Source organism: Ambystoma mexicanum, chromosome 10 (genome assembly GCF_040938575.1).
Source record: "Ambystoma mexicanum isolate Mex_15411 chromosome 10, UKY_AmexF1_1, whole genome shotgun sequence".
In the NCBI taxonomy this organism is placed as follows: domain Eukaryota; kingdom Metazoa; phylum Chordata; class Amphibia; order Caudata; family Ambystomatidae; genus Ambystoma; species Ambystoma mexicanum.
Window position 1 is genome coordinate 521,616,180 of NC_090932.1, and position 15,148 is coordinate 521,631,327.

General features: G+C 46.2%; 23 non-coding genes and 24 pseudogenes across 23 annotated transcripts; all 47 read left to right on the forward strand.

Annotated features, from left to right (window-relative positions):
* Positions 1–405: 405 nt before the first annotated feature.
* On the forward strand, positions 406–514 carry LOC138495811 (5S ribosomal RNA; annotated as a pseudogene).
* Positions 515–620: 106 nt separating this feature from the next.
* On the forward strand, positions 621–739 carry LOC138497074 (5S ribosomal RNA). Its single transcript, XR_011278498.1, has one exon. It is a non-coding gene; the product is annotated as a 5S ribosomal RNA (ribosomal RNA).
* Positions 740–845: 106 nt separating this feature from the next.
* Positions 846–964, forward strand: LOC138493869 (5S ribosomal RNA). The gene has a single exon (XR_011276852.1). It is a non-coding gene; the product is annotated as a 5S ribosomal RNA (ribosomal RNA).
* Positions 965–1,439: 475 nt separating this feature from the next.
* LOC138495668 (5S ribosomal RNA) lies at positions 1,440–1,548 on the forward strand (annotated as a pseudogene).
* A 106-nt stretch (positions 1,549–1,654) lies between these two features.
* Positions 1,655–1,770, forward strand: LOC138494982 (5S ribosomal RNA; annotated as a pseudogene).
* Positions 1,771–1,876: 106 nt separating this feature from the next.
* LOC138494866 (5S ribosomal RNA) lies at positions 1,877–1,995 on the forward strand. Its single transcript, XR_011277558.1, has one exon. It is a non-coding gene; the product is annotated as a 5S ribosomal RNA (ribosomal RNA).
* Positions 1,996–2,101: 106 nt separating this feature from the next.
* On the forward strand, positions 2,102–2,220 carry LOC138494232 (5S ribosomal RNA). Its single transcript, XR_011277181.1, has one exon. It is a non-coding gene; the product is annotated as a 5S ribosomal RNA (ribosomal RNA).
* A 106-nt stretch (positions 2,221–2,326) lies between these two features.
* On the forward strand, positions 2,327–2,435 carry LOC138494931 (5S ribosomal RNA; annotated as a pseudogene).
* Positions 2,436–2,910: 475 nt separating this feature from the next.
* On the forward strand, positions 2,911–3,019 carry LOC138495669 (5S ribosomal RNA; annotated as a pseudogene).
* A 106-nt stretch (positions 3,020–3,125) lies between these two features.
* LOC138494983 (5S ribosomal RNA) lies at positions 3,126–3,241 on the forward strand (annotated as a pseudogene).
* Positions 3,242–3,347: 106 nt separating this feature from the next.
* On the forward strand, positions 3,348–3,466 carry LOC138494878 (5S ribosomal RNA). The gene has a single exon (XR_011277559.1). It is a non-coding gene; the product is annotated as a 5S ribosomal RNA (ribosomal RNA).
* A 106-nt stretch (positions 3,467–3,572) lies between these two features.
* LOC138494932 (5S ribosomal RNA) lies at positions 3,573–3,681 on the forward strand (annotated as a pseudogene).
* Positions 3,682–4,156: 475 nt separating this feature from the next.
* Positions 4,157–4,265, forward strand: LOC138495812 (5S ribosomal RNA; annotated as a pseudogene).
* Positions 4,266–4,371: 106 nt separating this feature from the next.
* Positions 4,372–4,487, forward strand: LOC138494872 (5S ribosomal RNA; annotated as a pseudogene).
* A 106-nt stretch (positions 4,488–4,593) lies between these two features.
* Positions 4,594–4,712, forward strand: LOC138496982 (5S ribosomal RNA). Its single transcript, XR_011278415.1, has one exon. It is a non-coding gene; the product is annotated as a 5S ribosomal RNA (ribosomal RNA).
* A 106-nt stretch (positions 4,713–4,818) lies between these two features.
* LOC138493992 (5S ribosomal RNA) lies at positions 4,819–4,937 on the forward strand. The gene has a single exon (XR_011276963.1). It is a non-coding gene; the product is annotated as a 5S ribosomal RNA (ribosomal RNA).
* A 106-nt stretch (positions 4,938–5,043) lies between these two features.
* Positions 5,044–5,162, forward strand: LOC138496983 (5S ribosomal RNA). The gene has a single exon (XR_011278416.1). It is a non-coding gene; the product is annotated as a 5S ribosomal RNA (ribosomal RNA).
* A 483-nt stretch (positions 5,163–5,645) lies between these two features.
* LOC138495813 (5S ribosomal RNA) lies at positions 5,646–5,754 on the forward strand (annotated as a pseudogene).
* A 106-nt stretch (positions 5,755–5,860) lies between these two features.
* On the forward strand, positions 5,861–5,969 carry LOC138494933 (5S ribosomal RNA; annotated as a pseudogene).
* A 475-nt stretch (positions 5,970–6,444) lies between these two features.
* LOC138495670 (5S ribosomal RNA) lies at positions 6,445–6,553 on the forward strand (annotated as a pseudogene).
* A 106-nt stretch (positions 6,554–6,659) lies between these two features.
* Positions 6,660–6,775, forward strand: LOC138494984 (5S ribosomal RNA; annotated as a pseudogene).
* A 106-nt stretch (positions 6,776–6,881) lies between these two features.
* On the forward strand, positions 6,882–7,000 carry LOC138494890 (5S ribosomal RNA). Its single transcript, XR_011277560.1, has one exon. It is a non-coding gene; the product is annotated as a 5S ribosomal RNA (ribosomal RNA).
* Positions 7,001–7,106: 106 nt separating this feature from the next.
* Positions 7,107–7,215, forward strand: LOC138494934 (5S ribosomal RNA; annotated as a pseudogene).
* Positions 7,216–7,690: 475 nt separating this feature from the next.
* LOC138495814 (5S ribosomal RNA) lies at positions 7,691–7,799 on the forward strand (annotated as a pseudogene).
* A 106-nt stretch (positions 7,800–7,905) lies between these two features.
* On the forward strand, positions 7,906–8,021 carry LOC138494873 (5S ribosomal RNA; annotated as a pseudogene).
* Positions 8,022–8,127: 106 nt separating this feature from the next.
* LOC138496984 (5S ribosomal RNA) lies at positions 8,128–8,246 on the forward strand. Its single transcript, XR_011278417.1, has one exon. It is a non-coding gene; the product is annotated as a 5S ribosomal RNA (ribosomal RNA).
* A 106-nt stretch (positions 8,247–8,352) lies between these two features.
* Positions 8,353–8,471, forward strand: LOC138493763 (5S ribosomal RNA). The gene has a single exon (XR_011276756.1). It is a non-coding gene; the product is annotated as a 5S ribosomal RNA (ribosomal RNA).
* A 106-nt stretch (positions 8,472–8,577) lies between these two features.
* On the forward strand, positions 8,578–8,696 carry LOC138496985 (5S ribosomal RNA). Its single transcript, XR_011278418.1, has one exon. It is a non-coding gene; the product is annotated as a 5S ribosomal RNA (ribosomal RNA).
* A 475-nt stretch (positions 8,697–9,171) lies between these two features.
* On the forward strand, positions 9,172–9,280 carry LOC138495610 (5S ribosomal RNA; annotated as a pseudogene).
* Positions 9,281–9,386: 106 nt separating this feature from the next.
* LOC138497086 (5S ribosomal RNA) lies at positions 9,387–9,505 on the forward strand. The gene has a single exon (XR_011278509.1). It is a non-coding gene; the product is annotated as a 5S ribosomal RNA (ribosomal RNA).
* Positions 9,506–9,611: 106 nt separating this feature from the next.
* On the forward strand, positions 9,612–9,730 carry LOC138493870 (5S ribosomal RNA). The gene has a single exon (XR_011276853.1). It is a non-coding gene; the product is annotated as a 5S ribosomal RNA (ribosomal RNA).
* A 475-nt stretch (positions 9,731–10,205) lies between these two features.
* On the forward strand, positions 10,206–10,314 carry LOC138495815 (5S ribosomal RNA; annotated as a pseudogene).
* Positions 10,315–10,420: 106 nt separating this feature from the next.
* On the forward strand, positions 10,421–10,539 carry LOC138497098 (5S ribosomal RNA). Its single transcript, XR_011278520.1, has one exon. It is a non-coding gene; the product is annotated as a 5S ribosomal RNA (ribosomal RNA).
* Positions 10,540–10,645: 106 nt separating this feature from the next.
* LOC138494902 (5S ribosomal RNA) lies at positions 10,646–10,764 on the forward strand. Its single transcript, XR_011277561.1, has one exon. It is a non-coding gene; the product is annotated as a 5S ribosomal RNA (ribosomal RNA).
* Positions 10,765–10,870: 106 nt separating this feature from the next.
* On the forward strand, positions 10,871–10,979 carry LOC138495011 (5S ribosomal RNA; annotated as a pseudogene).
* Positions 10,980–11,454: 475 nt separating this feature from the next.
* LOC138495816 (5S ribosomal RNA) lies at positions 11,455–11,563 on the forward strand (annotated as a pseudogene).
* Positions 11,564–11,669: 106 nt separating this feature from the next.
* On the forward strand, positions 11,670–11,785 carry LOC138494874 (5S ribosomal RNA; annotated as a pseudogene).
* Positions 11,786–11,891: 106 nt separating this feature from the next.
* Positions 11,892–12,010, forward strand: LOC138496986 (5S ribosomal RNA). The gene has a single exon (XR_011278419.1). It is a non-coding gene; the product is annotated as a 5S ribosomal RNA (ribosomal RNA).
* A 106-nt stretch (positions 12,011–12,116) lies between these two features.
* On the forward strand, positions 12,117–12,235 carry LOC138493765 (5S ribosomal RNA). The gene has a single exon (XR_011276758.1). It is a non-coding gene; the product is annotated as a 5S ribosomal RNA (ribosomal RNA).
* A 106-nt stretch (positions 12,236–12,341) lies between these two features.
* LOC138496989 (5S ribosomal RNA) lies at positions 12,342–12,460 on the forward strand. Its single transcript, XR_011278421.1, has one exon. It is a non-coding gene; the product is annotated as a 5S ribosomal RNA (ribosomal RNA).
* Positions 12,461–12,935: 475 nt separating this feature from the next.
* On the forward strand, positions 12,936–13,044 carry LOC138495817 (5S ribosomal RNA; annotated as a pseudogene).
* A 106-nt stretch (positions 13,045–13,150) lies between these two features.
* LOC138497034 (5S ribosomal RNA) lies at positions 13,151–13,269 on the forward strand. The gene has a single exon (XR_011278461.1). It is a non-coding gene; the product is annotated as a 5S ribosomal RNA (ribosomal RNA).
* A 107-nt stretch (positions 13,270–13,376) lies between these two features.
* On the forward strand, positions 13,377–13,495 carry LOC138493871 (5S ribosomal RNA). Its single transcript, XR_011276854.1, has one exon. It is a non-coding gene; the product is annotated as a 5S ribosomal RNA (ribosomal RNA).
* Positions 13,496–13,966: 471 nt separating this feature from the next.
* On the forward strand, positions 13,967–14,075 carry LOC138495671 (5S ribosomal RNA; annotated as a pseudogene).
* Positions 14,076–14,181: 106 nt separating this feature from the next.
* LOC138493766 (5S ribosomal RNA) lies at positions 14,182–14,300 on the forward strand. Its single transcript, XR_011276759.1, has one exon. It is a non-coding gene; the product is annotated as a 5S ribosomal RNA (ribosomal RNA).
* Positions 14,301–14,406: 106 nt separating this feature from the next.
* LOC138496990 (5S ribosomal RNA) lies at positions 14,407–14,525 on the forward strand. The gene has a single exon (XR_011278422.1). It is a non-coding gene; the product is annotated as a 5S ribosomal RNA (ribosomal RNA).
* A 475-nt stretch (positions 14,526–15,000) lies between these two features.
* LOC138495818 (5S ribosomal RNA) lies at positions 15,001–15,109 on the forward strand (annotated as a pseudogene).
* The last annotated feature ends 39 nt before the right edge of the window (positions 15,110–15,148 follow it).

Here is a 15,148-nt window from a genome sequence, read left to right on the forward strand (position 1 = left end):
TAAATGTATCCCTTTTAATAGCGGAAATGTTGGACAACAACATGAGGGCTGGCGCTACCTATTTACATAAAATTAACATACGGGTAGTGTGTTCATGGGTAATAAATCTACCTTCACATGTAATGCAGTTCAGAGAATATTGAGTCCATAAAGAGTCTTGAAAGAAAGCCATGGTTGTGTTGGTTGTTCTCTCCAACTCGCTGCAACAGAAACAGGATGGATGGAGTAAAGTTATCCAACCAGACATAGGAGTCCTGAATGGGCCCACAAGTCTTATATATCTCGCCTGATCGAGCCTGATCCAGCGCTGATCGGGTGATGAGCGTGGTATCATGTTGCAAGTGGCTTTATGGCTTAGCTTACTAACTGTAAATGCAAAAGAGTAATACTCTTAGCATTTCTCAATTTTAGGGCTACACCACAATGAATGCGCCCGATCTCGGAAGCTAAGCAGTTTCGGGCCTAGTTAGTACCTGGATGGGAGACCGCCTGGGAATACCAGGTGCTGTAGGCTTTTTTGTGCTCCATGTTCAGGCAGTGAGCCATTTCTCAATTGGCTTTCAAAACTGCATGGTCTAGCCAACTAGATGCTTAAAGGTACAAATCTCAGAAGGCCCAGAGCCTACGGCCACACCACACTGAATGCGCCTGATCTCGTCTGATCTCAGAAGCTAAGCAGTGTTGGGCCTAGTTAGTACCTGGATGGGAGACCGCCTGGGAATACCAGGTGCTGTAGGCTTTTTTGTGCTCCATGTTCAGGCAGTGAGCCATTTCTCAATTGGCTTTCAAAACTGCATGGTCTAGCCAACTAGATGCTTAAAGGTACAAATCTCAGAAGGCCCAGAGCCTACGGCCACACCACACTGAATGCGCCTGATCTCGTCTGATCTCAGAAGCTAAGCAGTGTCGGGCCTAGTTAGTACCTGGATGGGAGACCGCCTGGGAATACCAGGTTCTGTAGGCTTTTTTGTGCTCTATGATTAGTAATTGTGCCACTTCTCAATTTCTTTTTAAATTTGCTTATGATTCCAAAATAAATGTATCCCTTTTAATAGCGGAAATGTTGGACAACAACATGAGGGCTGGTGCTACCTATTTACATAAAATTAACATACGGGTAGTGTGTTCATGGGTAATAAATCTACCTTCACATGTAATGCAGTTCAGAGAATATTGAGTCCATAAAGAGTCTTGAAAGAAAGCCATGGTTGTGTTGGTTGTTTTCTCCAACTCCCTGCAACAGAAACAGGATGGATGGAGTAAAGTTATCCAACCAGACATAGGAGTCCTGAATGGGCCCACAAGTCTTATATATCTCGCCTGATCGAGCCTGATCGAGCGCTGATCGGGTGATGAGCGTGGTATCATGTTGCAAGTGGCTTTATGGCTTAGCTTACTAACTGTAAATGCATAAGAGTAATACTCTTAGCATTTCTCAATTTTAGGGCTACACCACAATGAATGCGCCCGATCTCGGAAGCTAAGCAGTATCGGGCCTAGTTAGTACCTGGATGGGAGACCGCCTGGGAATACCAGGTGCTGTAGGCTTTTTTGTGCTCCATGTTCAGGCAGTGAGCCATTTCTCAATTGGCTTTCAAAACTGCATGGTCTAGCCAACTAGATGCTTAAAGGTATAAATCTCAGAAGGCCCAGAACCCACGGCCACACCACACTGAATGCGCCTGATCTCTGATCTCAGAAGCTAAGCAGTGTCGGGCCTAGTTAGTACCTGGATGGGAGACTGCCTGGGAATACCAGGTGCTGTAGGCTTTTTTGTGCTCCATGTTCAGGCAGTGAGCCATTTCTCAATTGGCTTTCAAAACTGCATGGTCTAGCCAACTAGATGCTTAAAGGTACAAATCTCAGAAGGCCCAGAGCCTACGGCCACACCACACTGAATGCGCCTGATCTCGTCTGATCTCAGAAGCTAAGCAGTGTCGGGCCTAGTTAGTACCTGGATGGGAGACCGCCTGGGAATACCAGGTGCTGTAGGCTTTTTTGTGCTCCATGTTCAGGCAGTGAGCCATTTCTCAATTGGCTTTCAAAACTGCATGGTCTAGCCAACTAGATGCTTAAAGGTACAAATCTCAGAAGACCCAGAGCCTACGGCCAGACCACACTGAATGTGCCTGATCTCGTCTGATCTCAGAAGCTAAGCAGTTTCGGGCCTAGTTAGTACCTGGATGGGAGACCGCCTGGGAATACCAGGTGCTGTAGGCTTTTTTGTGCTCCATGTTCAGGCAGTGAGCCATTTCTCAATTGGCTTTCAAAACTGCATGGTCTAGCCAACTAGATGCTTAAAGGTACAAATCTCAGAAGGCCCAGAGCCTACGGCCACACCACACTGAATGTGCCTGATCTCAGAAGCTAAGCAGTGTCGGGCCTAGTTAGTACCTGGATGGGAGACCGCCTGGGAATACCAGGTGCTGTAGGCTTTTTTGTGCTCTATGATTAGTAATTGTGCCACTTCTCAATTTCTTTTTAAATTTGCTTATGATTCCAAAATAAATGTATCCCTTTTAATAGCGGAAATGTTGGACAACAACATGAGGGCTGGCGCTACCTATTTACATAAAATTAACATACGGGTAGTGTGTTCATGGGTAATAAATCTACCTTCACATGTAATGCAGTTCAGAGAATATTGAGTCCATAAAGAGTCTTGAAAGAAAGCCATGGTTGTGTTGGTTGTTCTCTCCAACTCCCTGCAACAGAAACAGGATGGATGGAGTAAAGTTATCCAACCAGACATAGGAGTCCTGAATGGGCCCACAAGTCTTATATATCTCGCCTGATCGAGCCTGATCGAGCGCTGATCGGGTGATGAGCGTGGTATCATGTTGCAAGTGGCTTTATGGCTTAGCTTACTAACTGTAAATGCATAAGAGTAATACTCTTAGCATTTCTCAATTTTAGGGCTACACCACAATGAATGCGCCCGATCTCGGAAGCTAAGCAGTATCGGGCCTAGTTAGTACCTGGATGGGAGACCGCCTGGGAATACCAGGTGCTGTAGGCTTTTTTGTGCTCCATGTTCAGGCAGTGAGCCATTTCTCAATTGGCTTTCAAAACTGCATGGTCTAGCCAACTAGATGCTTAAAGGTACAAATCTCAGAAGGCCCAGAACCCACGGCCACACCACACTGAATGCGCCTGATCTCTGATCTCAGAAGCTAAGCAGTGTCGGGCCTAGTTAGTACCTGGATGGGAGACTGCCTGGGAATACCAGGTGCTGTAGGCTTTTTTGTGCTCCATGTTCAGGCAGTGAGCCATTTCTCAATTGGCTTTCAAAACTGCATGGTCTAGCCAACTAGATGCTTAAAGGTACAAATCTCAGAAGGCCCAGAGCCTACGGCCACACCACACTGAATGCGCCTGATCTCGTCTGATCTCAGAAGCTAAGCAGTGTCGGGCCTAGTTAGTACCTGGATGGGAGACCGCCTGGGAATACCAGGTGCTGTAGGCTTTTTTGTGCTCCATGTTCAGGCAGTGAGCCATTTCTCAATTGGCTTTCAAAACTGCATGGTCTAGCCAACTAGATGCTTAAAGGTACAAATCTCAGAAGGCCCAGAGCCTACGGCCACACCACACTGAATGTGCCTGATCTCAGAAGCTAAGCAGTGTCGGGCCTAGTTAGTACCTGGATGGGAGACCGCCTGGGAATACCAGGTGCTGTAGGCTTTTTTGTGCTCTATGATTAGTAATTGTGCCACTTCTCAATTTCTTTTTAAATTTGCTTATGATTCCAAAATAAATGTATCCCTTTTAATAGCGGAAATGTTGGACAACAACATGAGGGCTGGCGCTACCTATTTACATAAAATTAACATACGGGTAGTGTGTTCATGGGTAATAAATCTACCTTCACATGTAATGCAGTTCAGAGAATATTGAGTCCATAAAGAGTCTTGAAAGAAAGCCATGGTTGTGTTGGTTGTTCTCTCCAACTCCCTGCAACAGAAACAGGATGGATGGAGTAAAGTTATCCAACCAGACATAGGAGTCCTGAATGGGCCCACAAGTCTTATATATCTCGCCTGATCGAGCCTGATCGAGCGCTGATCGGGTGATGAGCATGGTATCATGTTGCAGGTGGCTTTATGGCTTAGCTTACTAACTGTAAATGCATAAGAGTAATACTCTTGGCATTTCTCAATTTTAGGGCTACACCACAATGAATGCGCCCGATCTCGGAAGCTAAGCAGTTTCGGGCCTAGTTAGTACCTGGATGGGAGACCGCCTGGGAATACCAGGTGCTGTAGGCTTTTTTGTGCTCCATGTTCAGGCAGTGAGCCATTTCTCAATTGGCTTTCAAAACTGCATGGTCTAGCCAACTAGATGCTTAAATGTACAAATCTCAGAAGGCCCAGAGCCCACGGCCACACCACACTGAATGCGCCTGATCTCTGATCTCAGAAGCTAAGCAGTGTCAGGCCTAGTTAGTACCTGGATGGGAGACCGCCTGGGAATACCAGGTGCTGTAGGCTTTTTTGTGCTCCATGTTCAGGCAGTGAGCCATTTCTCAATTGGCTTTCAAAACTGCATGGTCTAGCCAACTAGATGCTTAAAGGTACAAATCTCAGAAGGCCCAGAGCCTACGGCCAGACCACACTGAATGCGCCTGATCTCGTCTGATCTCAGAAGCTAAGCAGTGTCGGGCCTAGTTAGTACCTGGATGGGAGACCGCCTGGGAATACCAGGTGCTGTAGGCTTTTTTGTGCTCCATGTTCAGGCAGTGAGCCATTTCTCAATTGGCTTTCAAAACTGCATGGTCTAGCCAACTAGATGCTTAAAGGTACAAATCTCAGAAGGCCCAGAGCCTATGGCCAGACCACACTGAATGCGCCTGATCTCGTCTGATCTCAGAAGCTAAGCAGTGTCGGGCCTAGTTAGTACCTGGATGGGAGACTGCCTGGGAATACCAGGTGCTGTAGGCTTTTTTGTGCTCCATGTTCAGGCAGTGAGCCATTTCTCAATTGGCTTTCAAAACTGCATGGTCTAGCCAACTAGATGCTTAAAGGTACAAATCTCAGAAGGCCCAGAGCCTACGGCCAGACCACACTGAATGCGCCTGATCTCGTCTGATCTCAGAAGCTAAGCAGTGTCGGGCCTAGTTAGTACCTGGATGGGAGACCGCCTGGGAATACCAGGTGCTGTAGGCTTTTTTGTGCTCTATGATTAGTAATTGTGCCACTTCTCAATTTCTTTTTAAATTTGCTTATGATTCCAAAATAAATGTATCCCTTTTAATAGCGGAAATGTTGGACAACAACATGAGGGCTGGCGCTACCTATTTACATAAAATTAACATACGGGTAGTGTGTTCATGGGTAATAAATCTACCTTCACATGTAATGCAGTAATGCAGTTCAGAGAATATTGAGTCCATAAAGAGTCTTGAAAGAAAGCCATGGTTGTGTTGGTTGTTCTCTCCAACTCCCTGCAACAGAAACAGGATGGATGGAGTAAAGTTATCCAACCAGACATAGGAGTCCTGAATGGGCCCACAAGTCTTATATATCTCGCCTGATCGAGCCTGATCGAGCGCTGATCGGGTGATGAGCGTGGTATCATGTTGCAAGTGGCTTTATGGCTTAGCTTACTAACTGTAAATGCAAAAGAGTAATACTCTTAGCATTTCTCAATTTTAGGGCTACACCACAATGAATGCGCCCGATCTCGGAAGCTAAGCAGTTTCGGGCCTAGTTAGTACCTGGATGGGAGACCGCCTGGGAATACCAGGTGCTGTAGGCTTTTTTGTGCTCCATGTTCAGGCAGTGAGCCATTTCTCAATTGGCTTTCAAAACTGCATGGTCTAGCCAACTAGATGCTTAAAGGTACAAATCTCAGAAGGCCCAGAGCCTACGGCCACACCACACTGAATGTGCCTGATCTCAGAAGCTAAGCAGTGTCGGGCCTAGTTAGTACCTGGATGGGAGACCGCCTGGGAATACCAGGTGCTGTAGGCTTTTTTGTGCTCTATGATTAGTAATTGTGCCACTTCTCAATTTCTTTTTAAATTTGCTTATGATTCCAAAATAAATGTATCCCTTTTAATAGCGGAAATGTTGGACAACAACATGAGGGCTGGCGCTACCTATTTACATAAAATTAACATACGGGTAGTGTGTTCATGGGTAATAAATCTACCTTCACATGTAATGCAGTTCAGAGAATATTGAGTCCATAAAGAGTCTTGAAAGAAAGCCATGGTTGTGTTGGTTGTTCTCTCCAACTCCCTGCAACAGAAACAGGATGGATGGAGTAAAGTTATCCAACCAGACATAGGAGTCCTGAATGGGCCCACAAGTCTTATATATCTCGCCTGATCGAGCCTGATCGAGCGCTGATCGGGTGATGAGCGTGGTATCATGTTGCAAGTGGCTTTATGGCTTAGCTTACTAACTGTAAATGCATAAGAGTAATACTCTTAGCATTTCTCAATTTTAGGGCTACACCACAATGAATGCGCCCGATCTCGGAAGCTAAGCAGTATCGGGCCTAGTTAGTACCTGGATGGGAGACCGCCTGGGAATACCAGGTGCTGTAGGCTTTTTTGTGCTCCATGTTCAGGCAGTGAGCCATTTCTCAATTGGCTTTCAAAACTGCATGGTCTAGCCAACTAGATGCTTAAAGGTACAAATCTCAGAAGGCCCAGAACCCACGGCCACACCACACTGAATGCGCCTGATCTCTGATCTCAGAAGCTAAGCAGTGTCGGGCCTAGTTAGTACCTGGATGGGAGACTGCCTGGGAATACCAGGTGCTGTAGGCTTTTTTGTGCTCCATGTTCAGGCAGTGAGCCATTTCTCAATTGGCTTTCAAAACTGCATGGTCTAGCCAACTAGATGCTTAAAGGTACAAATCTCAGAAGGCCCAGAGCCTACGGCCACACCACACTGAATGCGCCTGATCTCGTCTGATCTCAGAAGCTAAGCAGTGTCGGGCCTAGTTAGTACCTGGATGGGAGACCGCCTGGGAATACCAGGTGCTGTAGGCTTTTTTGTGCTCCATGTTCAGGCAGTGAGCCATTTCTCAATTGGCTTTCAAAACTGCATGGTCTAGCCAACTAGATGCTTAAAGGTACAAATCTCAGAAGGCCCAGAGCCTACGGCCACACCACACTGAATGTGCCTGATCTCAGAAGCTAAGCAGTGTCGGGCCTAGTTAGTACCTGGATGGGAGACCGCCTGGGAATACCAGGTGCTGTAGGCTTTTTTGTGCTCTATGATTAGTAATTGTGCCACTTCTCAATTTCTTTTTAAATTTGCTTATGATTCCAAAATAAATGTATCCCTTTTAATAGCGGAAATGTTGGACAACAACATGAGGGCTGGCGCTACCTATTTACATAAAATTAACATACGGGTAGTGTGTTCATGGGTAATAAATCTACCTTCACATGTAATGCAGTTCAGAGAATATTGAGTCCATAAAGAGTCTTGAAAGAAAGCCATGGTTGTGTTGGTTGTTCTCTCCAACTCCCTGCAACAGAAACAGGATGGATGGAGTAAAGTTATCCAACCAGACATAGGAGTCCTGAATGGGCCCACAAGTCTTATATATCTCGCCTGATCGAGCCTGATCGAGCGCTGATCGGGTGATGAGCATGGTATCATGTTGCAGGTGGCTTTATGGCTTAGCTTACTAACTGTAAATGCATAAGAGTAATACTCTTAGCATTTCTCAATTTTAGGGCTACACCACAATGAATGCGCCCGATCTCGGAAGCTAAGCAGTTTCGGGCCTAGTTAGTACCTGGATGGGAGACCGCCTGGGAATACCAGGTGCTGTAGGCTTTTTTGTGCTCCATGTTCAGGCAGTGAGCCATTTCTCAATTGGCTTTCAAAACTGCATGGTCTAGCCAACTAGATGCTTAAATGTACAAATCTCAGAAGGCCCAGAGCCCACGGCCACACCACACTGAATGCGCCTGATCTCTGATCTCAGAAGCTAAGCAGTGTCAGGCCTAGTTAGTACCTGGATGGGAGACCGCCTGGGAATACCAGGTGCTGTAGGCTTTTTTGTGCTCCATGTTCAGGCAGTGAGCCATTTCTCAATTGGCTTTCAAAACTGCATGGTCTAGCCAACTAGATGCTTAAAGGTACAAATCTCAGAAGGCCCAGAGCCTACGGCCAGACCACACTGAATGCGCCTGATCTCGTCTGATCTCAGAAGCTAAGCAGTGTCGGGCCTAGTTAGTACCTGGATGGGAGACCGCCTGGGAATACCAGGTGCTGTAGGCTTTTTTGTGCTCCATGTTCAGGCAGTGAGCCATTTCTCAATTGGCTTTCAAAACTGCATGGTCTAGCCAACTAGATGCTTAAAGGTACAAATCTCAGAAGGCCCAGAGCCTATGGCCAGACCACACTGAATGCGCCTGATCTCGTCTGATCTCAGAAGCTAAGCAGTGTTGGGCCTAGTTAGTACCTGGATGGGAGACTGCCTGGGAATACCAGGTGCTGTAGGCTTTTTTGTGCTCCATGTTCAGGCAGTGAGCCATTTCTCAATTGGCTTTCAAAACTGCATGGTCTAGCCAACTAGATGCTTAAAGGTACAAATCTCAAAAGGCCCAGAGCCTACGGCCAGACCACACTGAATGCGCCTGATCTCGTCTGATCTCAGAAGCTAAGCAGTGTCGGGCCTAGTTAGTACCTGGATGGGAGACCGCCTGGGAATACCAGGTGCTGTAGGCTTTTTTGTGCTCTATGATTAGTAATTGTGCCACTTCTCAATTTCTTTTTAAATTTGCTTATGATTCCAAAATAAATGTATCCCTTTTAATAGCGGAAATGTTGGACAACAACATGAGGGCTGGCGCTACCTATTTACATAAAATTAACATACGGGTAGTGTGTTCATGGGTAATAAATCTACCTTCACATGTAATGCAGTTCAGAGAATATTGAGTCCATAAAGAGTCTTGAAAGAAAGCCATGGTTGTGTTGGTTGTTCTCTCCAACTCGCTGCAACAGAAACAGGATGGATGGAGTAAAGTTATCCAACCAGACATAGGAGTCCTGAATGGGCCCACAAGTCTTATATATCTCGCCTGATCGAGCCTGATCCAGCGCTGATCGGGTGATGAGCGTGGTATCATGTTGCAAGTGGCTTTATGGCTTAGCTTACTAACTGTAAATGCAAAAGAGTAATACTCTTAGCATTTCTCAATTTTAGGGCTACACCACAATGAATGCGCCCGATCTCGGAAGCTAAGCAGTTTTGGGCCTAGTTAGTACCTGGATGGGAGACCGCCTGGGAATACCAGGTGCTGTAGGCTTTTTTGTGCTCCATGTTCAGGCAGTGAGCCATTTCTCAATTGGCTTTCAAAACTGCATGGTCTAGCCAACTAGATGCTTAAAGGTACAAATCTCAGAAGGCCCAGAGCCTACGGCCACACCACACTGAATGCGCCTGATCTCGTCTGATCTCAGAAGCTAAGCAGTGTTGGGCCTAGTTAGTACCTGGATGGGAGACCGCCTGGGAATACCAGGTGCTGTAGGCTTTTTTGTGCTCCATGTTCAGGCAGTGAGCCATTTCTCAATTGGCTTTCAAAACTGCATGGTCTAGCCAACTAGATGCTTAAAGGTACAAATCTCAGAAGGCCCAGAGCCTACGGCCACACCACACTGAATGCGCCTGATCTCGTCTGATCTCAGAAGCTAAGCAGTGTCGGGCCTAGTTAGTACCTGGATGGGAGACCGCCTGGGAATACCAGGTTCTGTAGGCTTTTTTGTGCTCTATGATTAGTAATTGTGCCACTTCTCAATTTCTTTTTAAATTTGCTTATGATTCCAAAATAAATGTATCCCTTTTAATAGCGGAAATGTTGGACAACAACATGAGGGCTGGTGCTACCTATTTACATAAAATTAACATACGGGTAGTGTGTTCATGGGTAATAAATCTACCTTCACATGTAATGCAGTTCAGAGAATATTGAGTCCATAAAGAGTCTTGAAAGAAAGCCATGGTTGTGTTGGTTGTTCTCTCCAACTCCCTGCAACAGAAACAGGATGGATGGAGTAAAGTTATCCAACCAGACATAGGAGTCCTGAATGGGCCCACAAGTCTTATATATCTCGCCTGATCGAGCCTGATCGAGCGCTGATCGGGTGATGAGCGTGGTATCATGTTGCAAGTGGCTTTATGGCTTAGCTTACTAACTGTAAATGCATAAGAGTAATACTCTTAGCATTTCTCAATTTTAGGGCTACACCACAATGAATGCGCCCGATCTCGGAAGCTAAGCAGTTTCGGGCCTAGTTAGTACCTGGATGGGAGACCGCCTGGGAATACCAGGTGCTGTAGGCTTTTTTGTGCTCCATGTTCAGGCAGTGAGCCATTTCTCAATTGGCTTTCAAAACTGCATGGTCTAGCCAACTAGATGCTTAAAGGTACAAATCTCAGAAGGCCCAGAGCCTACGGCCACACCACACTGAATGCGCCTGATCTCGTCTGATCTCAGAAGCTAAGCAGTGTTGGGCCTAGTTAGTACCTGGATGGGAGACCGCCTGGGAATACCAGGTGCTGTAGGCTTTTTTGTGCTCCATGTTCAGGCAGTGAGCCATTTCTCAATTGGCTTTCAAAACTGCATGGTCTAGCCAACTAGATGCTTAAAGGTACAAATCTCAGAAGGCCCAGAGCCTACGGCCACACCACACTGAATGCGCCTGATCTCGTCTGATCTCAGAAGCTAAGCAGTGTCGGGCCTAGTTAGTACCTGGATGGGAGACCGCCTGGGAATACCAGGTGCTGTAGGCTTTTTTGTGCTCCATGTTCAGGCAGTGAGCCATTTCTCAATTGGCTTTCAAAACTGCATGGTCTAGCCAACTAGATGCTTAAAGGTACAAATCTCAGAAGGCCCAGAGCCTACGGCCACACCACACTGAATGTGCCTGATCTCAGAAGCTAAGCAGTGTCGGGCCTAATTAGTACCTGGATGGGAGACCGCCTGGGAATACCAGGTGCTGTAGGCTTTTTTGTGCTCTATGATTAGTAATTGTGCCACTTCTCAATTTCTTTTTAAATTTGCTTATGATTCCAAAATAAATGTATCCCTTTTAATAGCGGAAATGTTGGACAACAACATGAGGGCTGGCGCTACCTATTTACATAAAATTAACATACGGGTAGTGTGTTCATGGGTAATAAATCTACCTTCACATGTAATGCAGTTCAGAGAATATTGAGTCCATAAAGAGTCTTGAAAGAAGGCCATGGTTGTGTTGGTTGTTCTCTCCAACTCCCTGCAACAGAAACAGGATGGATGGAGTAAAGTTATCCAACCAGACATAGGAGTCCTGAATGGGCCCACAAGTCTTATATATCTCGCCTGATCGAGCCTGATCGAGCGCTGATCGGGTGATGAGCATGGTATCATGTTGCAGGTGGCTTTATGGCTTAGCTTACTAACTGTAAATGCATAAGAGTAATACTCTTAGCATTTCTCAATTTTAGGGCTACACCACAATGAATGCGCCCGATCTCGGAAGCTAAGCAGTTTCGGGCCTAGTTAGTACCTGGATGGGAGACCGCCTGGGAATACCAGGTGCTGTAGGCTTTTTTGTGCTCCATGTTCAGGCAGTGAGCCATTTCTCAATTGGCTTTCAAAACTGCATGGTCTAGCCAACTAGATGCTTAAATGTACAAATCTCAGAAGGCCCAGAGCCCACGGCCACACCACACTGAATGCGCCTGATCTCTGATCTCAGAAGCTAAGCAGTGTCAGGCCTAGTTAGTACCTGGATGGGAGACCGCCTGGGAATACCAGGTGCTGTAGGCTTTTTTGTGCTCCATGTTCAGGCAGTGAGCCATTTCTCAATTGGCTTTCAAAACTGCATGGTCTAGCCAACTAGATGCTTAAAGGTACAAATCTCAGAAGGCCCAGAGCCTACGGCCAGACCACACTGAATGCGCCTGATCTCGTCTGATCTCAGAAGCTAAGCAGTGTCGGGCCTAGTTAGTACCTGGATGGGAGACCGCCTGGGAATACCAGGTGCTGTAGGCTTTTCTGTGCTCTATGTTCAGGCAGTGAGCCATTTCTCAATTGGCTTTCAAAACTGCATGGTCTAGCCAACTAGATGCTTAAAGGTACAAATCTCAGAAGGCCCAGAGCCTATGGCCAGACCACACTGAATGCGCCTGATCTCGTCTGATCTCAGAAGCTAAGCAGTGTTGGGCCTAGTTAGTACCTGGATGGGAGACTGCCTGGGAATACCAGGTGCTGTAGGCTTTTTTGTGCTCCATGTTCAGGCAGTGAGCCATTTCGCAATTGGCTTTCAAAACTGCATGGTCTAGCCAACTAGATGCTTAAAGGTACAAATCTCAAAAGGCCCAGAGCCTACGGCCAGACCACACTGAATGCGCCTGATCTCGTCTGATCTCAGAAGCTAAGCAGTGTCGGGCCTAGTTAGTACCTGGATGGGAGACCGCCTGGGAATACCAGGTGCTGTAGGCTTTTTTGTGCTCTATGATTAGTAATTGTGCCACTTCTCAATTTCTTTTTAAATTTGCTTATGATTCCAAAATAAATGTATCCCTTTTAATAGCGGAAATGTTGGACAACAACATGAGGGCTGGCGCTACCTATTTACATAAAATTAACATACGGGTAGTGTGTTCATGGGTAATAAATCTACCTTCACATGTAATGCAGTTCAGAGAATATTGAGTCCATAAAGAGTCTTGAAAGAAAGCCATGGTTGTGTTGGTTGTTCTCTCCAACTCGCTGCAACAGAAACAGGATGGATGGAGTAAAGTTATCCAACCAGACATAGGAGTCCTGAATGGGCCCACAAGTCTTATATATCTCGCCTGATCGAGCCTGATCCAGCGCTGATCGGGTGATGAGCGTGGTATCATGTTGCAAGTGGCTTTATGGCTTAGCTTACTAACTGTAAATGCAAAAGAGTAATACTCTTAGCATTTCTCAATTTTAGGGCTACACCACAATGAATGCGCCCGATCTCGGAAGCTAAGCAGTTTCGGGCCTAGTTAGTACCTGGATGGGAGACCGCCTGGGAATACCAGGTGCTGTAGGCTTTTTTGTGCTCCATGTTCAGGCAGTGAGCCATTTCTCAATTGGCTTTCAAAACTGCATGGTCTAGCCAACTAGATGCTTAAAGGTACAAATCTCAGAAGGCCCAGAGCCTACGGCCACACCACACTGAATGTGCCTGATCTCGTCTGATCTCAGAAGCTAAGCAGTGTTGGGCCTAGTTAGTACCTGGATGGGAGACCGCCTGGGAATACCAGGTGCTGTAGGCTTTTTTTGTGCTCCATGTTCAGGCAGTGAGCCATTTCTCAATTGGCTTTCAAAACTGCATGGTCTAGCCAACTAGATGCTTAAAGGTACAAATCTCAGAAGGCCCAGAGCCTACGGCCACACCACACTGAATGCGCCTGATCTCGTCTGATCTCAGAAGCTAAGCAGTGTCGGGCCTAGTTAGTACCTGGATGGGAGACCGCCTGGGAATACCAGGTTCTGTAGGCTTTTTTGTGCTCTATGATTAGTAATTGTGCCACTTCTCAATTTCTTTTTAAATTTGCTTATGATTCCAAAATAAATGTATCCCTTTTAATAGCGGAAATGTTGGACAACAACATGAGGGCTGGCGCTATTTACATAAAATTAACATACGGGTAGTGTGTTCATGGGTAATAAATCTACCTTCACATGTAATGCAGTTCAGAGAATATTGAGTCCATAAAGAGTCTTGAAAGAAAGCCATGGTTGTGTTGGTTGTTCTCTCCAACTCCCTGCAACAGAAACAGGATGGATGGAGTAAAGTTATCCAACCAGACATAGGAGTCCTGAATGGGCCCACAAGTCTTATATATCTCGCCTGATCGAGCCTGATCGAGCGCTGATCGGGTGATGAGCGTGGTATCATGTTGCAAGTGGCTTTATGGCTTAGCTTACTAACTGTAAATGCATAAGAGTAATACTCTTAGCATTTCTCAATTTTAGGGCTACACCACAATGAATGCGCCCGATCTCGGAAGCTAAGCAGTATCGGGCCTAGTTAGTACCTGGATGGGAGACCGCCTGGGAATACCAGGTGCTGTAGGCTTTTCTGTGCTCTATGTTCAGGCAGTGAGCCATTTCTCAATTGGCTTTCAAAACTGCATGGTCTAGCCAACTAGATGCTTAAAGGTACAGATCTCAGAAGGCCCAGAGCCTATGGCCAGACCACACTGAATGCGCCTGATCTCGTCTGATCTCAGAAGCTAAGCAGTGTTGGGCCTAGTTAGTACCTGGATGGGAGACTGCCTGGGAATACCAGGTGCTGTAGGCTTTTTTGTGCTCCATGTTCAGGCAGTGAGCCATTTCTCAATTGGCTTTCAAAACTGCATGGTCTAGCCAACTAGATGCTTAAAGGTACAAATCTCAAAAGGCCCAGAGCCTACGGCCAGACCACACTGAATGCGCCTGATCTCGTCTGATCTCAGAAGCTAAGCAGTGTCGGGCCTAGTTAGTACCTGGATGGGAGACCGCCTGGGAATACCAGGTGCTGTAGGCTTTTTTGTGCTCTATGATTAGTAATTGTGCCACTTCTCAATTTCTTTTTAAATTTGCTTATGATTCCAAAATAAATGTATCCCTTTTAATAGCGGAAATGTTGGACAACAACATGAGGGCTGGCGCTACCTATTTACATAAAATTAACATACGGGTAGTGTGTTCATGGGTAATAAATCTACCTTCACATGTAATGCAGTTCAGAGAATATTGAGTCCATAAAGAGTCTTGAAAGAAAGCCATGGTTGTGTTGGTTGTTCTCTCCAACTCGCTGCAACAGAAACAGGATGGATGGAGTAAAGTTATCCAACCAGACATAGGAGTCCTGAATGGGCCCACAAGTCTTATATATCTCGCCTGATCGAGCCTGATCCAGCGCTGATCGGGTGATGAGCGTGGTATCATGTTGCAAGTGGCTTTATGGCTTAGCTTACTAACTGTAAATGCAAAAGAGTAATACTCTTAGCATTTCTCAATTTTAGGGCTACACCACAATGAATGCGCCCGATCTCGGAAGCTAAGCAGTTTCGGGCCTAGTTAGTACCTGGATGGGAGACCGCCTGGGAATACCAGGTGCTGTAGGCTTTTTTGTGCTCCATGTTCAGGCAGTGAGCCATTTCTCAA